We start from the raw sequence: 6307 nt of genomic DNA on the forward strand, positions 1-6307 counted from the left end.
TTTTTGTTCGTTAACACAATCCACCCTTGGGGCACATCAGTACAGCCGCAGCTTTGAAGTGAGTTGTAGCCAATATAGTAATGTGCAGGGACGTAATTAGCAACATTGGAAAGGCTGCTGTGGGCAGATGGGAGCTGAAAAGGCTGCGCTTATTGTGAGACAGGCTTTTATACATATTGGCCTGGGAGTCTAAAGCAATGTGTGATGAATGACCTTACACATCGATAAGCCATTTGAACAGTAAACCATGGCATCTGTGTCGCTTGCTTGGTTTCAGGGCAGTGGTACCCTCTCTATAAATCATACCAGAATGAGGTTTTCCTTAGTAATCTGGTTAACCTTTCCTGCCCTGTGGGTTAGCTACCCAAGGGCTGAAACCAGCTGTTCATTTGGGTGGCCTGAGGTTCACATGCAAGATAAGAAACCCCAAATTTCTCTGGCTGTGGTCCTTTGCCTTCCAGCAGACCCCAGTTTCTACCTCTGCAAGGTGAGAGGAGGAGTAGCCAGGACCAGACCTGTAGGAACCAGAAATCCTGCAAATTTTGTGCTTCAAAGCCTCTAACTTTAGCAGAGTACAAGCTGCTTTTTTTTTTTTTTTTTTTAAATTGTATTTTGTTTGTCCTCCTCATACCTTTACCTGCTGCCAGGCATGCAGCATTCAGCAGCCCATAGGTACTTGAGTATTTATTTCATAGTTTGCCTTCTGCCCTGGCAGTATGTCTGTCTGAGCAGCAGTTCACCTGACTTATTTCAGAACAGATCCCAATCCCAGTAATAGCTTCTGATGGAAATATTCTGTGACTGCTGACTCTTAAGCTTTCTTGGGTTTTGTTTTCCAGCAAGCTGTAATTTCAGGCAGTCTTAGCATCCGCTCTCACATTGCAAAACCCAAGAGAACCTGTTTTATACACATGCCCAGCAAAAAGCCTTTTACACAGAATTTGGTTAAAAGTATTACACTAACGCACCACTGCCTGTGTCTTCCCTGGGATTAAATGCAGGATGTCAGGTTCATGCTCCCATGGGCTGTGCAAGTACCACTTTCAACAGCCTAATGCTTGCCCTGGGCTTAGATGTCAGTCATTATTAGGAAAAAAGAATTAAATTGAGGAAGAAGAGATTTAATGTGTAAAATGGGTAATGACAATTCTGTGCCACGATGTCTTGTATAGTATTTTCAGTGATAGTCATTTCAGCTTGGGCTACAACAGCTTCTAAATGGTTGAACTATCATGACTGTTTATTTAGTGTTTCTCCAGCTGTGGTTACAGGTGGGTACCTGGGGAAGAATATGCTATACATCTTATATATACAGGACAAGAACATATGATAGTTTCCCTCAATACTTTTCCACCTGTTTCAGCTCAGAGACCTCCTCCTCTGGACACTGGATGTTCCTCCCCAAAACGCTTCTCATCCACTACGTTGTTGTCTTCCCCATGTGAAGGTTTAACACCTGTTCCTCTTTCAGGAGGAACCCAGGGGTCACCCAGCTGACAAGAGCCAGCTCCTTCTTCGGGGTTTATAGATCTGAGTAACAGCAACCACGGGGGAGGCAATTGCTGTCAGTAAACTCATCTGCAATCACTGACCCAAATTTGGATCAAATCCTTACAGTCCTCTTCCATAAATAATGTTCTGTCCTTCACATAAAAAAACCCACAACCATTTGCTATTTATACAACAGATGCACCTAAAAACCACCAACCAAGATGAAGACTCAATTGTGGTAGGCACTATAAAAACAAGCAGTAATCCTCCAAAGAGCTTTTAAAGCAAGGAATTGATAGTTTAGTTCTCTTAGGAAGACTAGTCTCTGTGAATCTTTAAAATGTATTTCTATGCAGAGCAGAGAAGGTTGTTGGGCTTTCATTCCTTTCAGTTCTTGATAGCACTCATAAGCACCAAACACAAAAGCTAAGTGTAACTGCAACTCGAATCCCAGACAGAGTATGTGTGCAAATCCTGCCAGATACAGCCATTGACTTCTAAGCAGAAATTTCTTTCTGAATCAGGGAAATGATGCGCCAGGCATCGCTCCTGATTTAAAATATCAGCCCCACAGTGGTAGATTTGATTGCGACAGGCTTTGTAGAGAGGAGCAATCCCAAATCCTTGCCATAAAAGCATATTTCTGACTTCCTGCTATTGTGTTGCATTCATGGACATGCTCTAAACAATCATTATTAGAGTGGTTCAGCTCCTGAGCTTGCCTCGGTGCACTTTGAAGCAGTTTGTTCTAAGCAAGTCATGTTCACTATCCTAATCTGACATGAAGCCTGATGGAAAAATCTGTGATCGATTATAGCAGCAGGACAAAGAGATATGAGAGGAAAGCAATGCAAAAGAACAGATATCAATCACTGGTTCGCAATGAGCCTAAAGAAGGTAGCTGGTGATATTACTGAATTTGAAGGCAGTATAGCACATCTTTTCGCTGTTGTAGGTAAACACTCCGAGCTGCAGACTGTTTGTCTTACAGACAGACCGATTTGGTATGAAAAGTGGATTTTGAAGTATGGATTTTGTTGGAAGGGGACAAAATAAACTATTGGTTTGTTACCTTGAAAACGGTGTAGCGTGTAATGAGTGTTTGCAGCGGTTTCACAGATGCTTATTACTGTTATTTTTAAGCTTCTAAATGTATTTACAATTTTTAATTGATTGAATATGAAATATATGATGGAACAAATTGTATTGAATAAGAAACAGCAGACACTATCAACAAACTCTTTAATGTTGAGTTAGCTTTTTTCTCGTTGCTGGACAAGATCATACTTCAAAGCAAATTAAAAATGTGAAGCCAAATTCTGATTGCAATGCAGCAACAGAAATCTTCCTGTCAGCCTCAATAAAAGCTGGTGTAAGTTTTCAGTATTAGTCTAGTCCACCCAATTCACATGTCTTTCTGTCTTTATCTAATCTAATACATGGTCGTGAGATAAATTACAGAAGCGTATGATAAATTGCATTGCTATTCATTTTTGGCAAGATCACCTATACTCTGGCCACTAATTCATCTCCGCCAGGATCCATTGTAACATACCAGATCCTTGAAACAGCCTCCAAATAACGTCATTTCATTTTCTTTAAGAAAGTAAAGAAATTATATCTGCTGGCAAATACCCTCACCAAAATAAATGATGCCTGATTGCCACCTCTGCAAAATCACAGTTATAAAAATATCAAAATGTTTTTATAGCATTAAGAGGCTGAAAGATATTAAGTCCTTATATTCTATTTGAATGGGAAACTATGACATGATTTAGGTTGAGGGATTTTATAGTGGGAAAGCATGACATGGTTTAGGTTTAGGGATTTCAAAGAGTCATTGATTTCATTATTTCTATGTTCACTGTTTTTTTGGCTAGAGACTTGATAATGCAGATAGAATACACAAAACTGAGTAAGAAATCTGCAAGATGCTGTAATAATTTTTTTTCTGTCGCTTATTTAGAGCAGTTCACCACTTTTGAACAGAAGCACCATCCTGAATCATACCAGTACCACCTTGGACCCACACACTGATGCACCTCTGTTAGGTGCCATTCATATCCATCAGGCAGTAGAAAGAGGAACATCCCATTAAAAAAAAAGGGAAGATACCTTCCTTTCCCATACACCCATCAGATCCAGCCCTGCCTTCCATATGAACTCTGCTGGGTAGCGAAGGCTGGCAGTGAAGTGCCTCTTAATGTGCAAAGAATTTGTGAAGATTTGAATGTGATGTGTTGGGAGGTACAAGCTAGTGAATTCTGACTTTGTGAGCTGTAGGAGAGCTCCCATCGCCACTAGTGTGAAGGAGCACCAGGACACAGCAAGCAGGTAAAACTGCCACACAAAAGCTCGTTTCAAGCCCACTGAGGGTAGACACCTTTGGTCTCACCCCCAGCATGAGCCGTTGGATGTGCCAGGGTGGTGGTGGGCACTGGACTTCATCCTGAGCCAAGCCCATATCCCAACCCAATGTCCCAACACTCCGCTGCTGAGGAAGAGGGGAAGCAGTGAGGTGGTGACAATTTTGGCCAGAGCAGACATGTTGGCACCTATGTCCCAGCTCAGTGCCAGCCTGCGTAATCACTTTCAGCTCCTCGGTGTTGCCACTTGACTGCCAACAGCCACCTCCTCCTCCTCATCCTGCCATAAATCACTGTGAAACGGTGCCATGAACCACCCAGCAGTTGCTGAATTTCACCCAGGAGATTGCTGCACCTCAGTGGTAAGGGAAGTGGTTTGGCATATCAAGATTTTAAAGCAATTTAAGAGATAGGACTCACTATTAATGTGAAAAGACAGTTATATTTACTGCAAAATCCATTATCCACCCCATGAAAACACGAACAGTACTTCAAGACAGAGCATGTATTGCAGGAAGATGTGAAAACCTGGCATTGTTGGTGGGAGGGAAAGTTTTCCTGGTGATTTCAGGGAGGTGAAGGCTTCATCCTACACTATTTAGGAGCAGTTGAGGCATAATGGTTACGTCCAGCTAATTGGATGCATTACTATAGGCACTTGAGAAATATGATAGACAGATGCATTCAGCTAGACAGATATCCCTGGTGTAGCGAGCTGAAGTCAATTACGGAGTTAAATTGTGAAAGATTTGACCTGATGTCATTTATATCTCAAGTCATAATTAACGCTTAAAGTTCAACTCTATGGCAATTTTCTTTTAATAACACTTAAAACCTATATAGAGCTCAAAGAATTGCATAGACATGATGAAGGATGACTTGAGTGGATGCCAGAATTTCAGCGTTAGTAATTAATCCTCAAAACACCTTTGCAAGGCATATGGGTAGCATCATTTCTCTTCAGTTTCTCCTTTGAAGAGGAGCAGGGTTTGACCAATGACTCCTCAAAGTCCGTAGCACCTGGAGATAAGGACTGAGGCTTTTTCAGGAGCTAAACCAGAAAACACTCAGATCAGCCCAACTCCCATCTTTTTGTCTTGATATATTTTTAATTTCTACCAAAATCGTTAGAAAGATTATGAACAAATTACTCGTCAAATGGCTTGGTTTTTCCAATGAGAAGCTATGCAAATGCAGGAGAGAAAAAATCTGCTATAAACAAAGCTTCTGCTTCCAATATTTTCATGTGGATGAGATATGAATCTTTACTGGGGGAAGAAACGCACTCTTGGACTGAGACCTTGTAAGCCAAGATTCAGCTCACTGCAGATTTTTATGGTCAAGTTATAACTGCCTGTAAAGCAGGGGTTTAAAATGGAAGTGCTGACAAAACTTTTAAGCTACAGCAGTGGAAATGGCGCCGCAATAATTTATAATCTACAGACAGCTTTGGATTTATTATCACAATGACAAATGCACAGTCATTGTTAATAGGATATTTCCCAGCAAGGACTTCTTGTTATGCAAGCCAGGTTCACTATGTCATGCAGCATGATAGCAATAAAGTCTACAAGAATTTGTAATGAACTTCAATTACTAATAGATTATGGTTAATGGGAAATATGTGCAGTAAAGATATGGGTTTTTATATGCGCCTTCTGGTACTTTACAAGGCAATGATTTATGCTACAATTTATGTTAACATTCTCCACTATGAAAAAAAAAAAGCCTAAATTGGTGGAAAGCCACTCCATCCATAACAAATATTTAAGATAATTTTGCACATCATATAAATGAAGATGTAAAATTAGATATTAATCCATTTCATTTTAGCATTTGTATTTTTATTAAAAATGAAGACTTTGCCCTACTGTGTAATGACATTAAAGAATCCTATCATGGGGCTGCAAGCATGAATTACACCGATGTAGAAATGGCGACAGCAACCGAGCTATAAGTGCATTTGTTCAATTTGCTGTTGTAATTAACAGAGCAGTGAGAATCATTTTCTTCATATGATTTAAAGTAACAGCCCTGAAGCTGCTCAGGCAGATGTGTTTCATGCAGAGGGGATATATACGTGAAGATGGGACTCCTTTGGAGGGGGTCAGCATTGTCCTCCCTCACTTTTGCTCTCCCCCAGCCTTCCCGTGTGGCATCACTCCAAAGTCACGCCTCATCCCCAGCCGTCGGGCTATTCCCTTGCCTTCACAGCAAACCTCCTGTGGGAATTACTTTGGGAAATAATCACCTGACGCAGTACCAGAGACACAAGCTCACACTTACTTATCAGAGGGACGCAGGCCCGGGTGTTTGTCTGCTATTTCAAAGGAAGGTTGTTGTTCCTCCTCCTCCCTCCCTCCCTCCAGCTTTTTTCTCCTGTACCTGCAATATAATCTGTATACTCCAGGTTTATGTACCCATGAAACGAAAAGAAAAAAGGATGTCTC

The sequence above is a fragment of the Athene noctua genome, chromosome 7 (genome assembly GCF_965140245.1).
Source record: "Athene noctua chromosome 7, bAthNoc1.hap1.1, whole genome shotgun sequence".
NCBI lineage: Eukaryota > Metazoa > Chordata > Aves > Strigiformes > Strigidae > Athene > Athene noctua.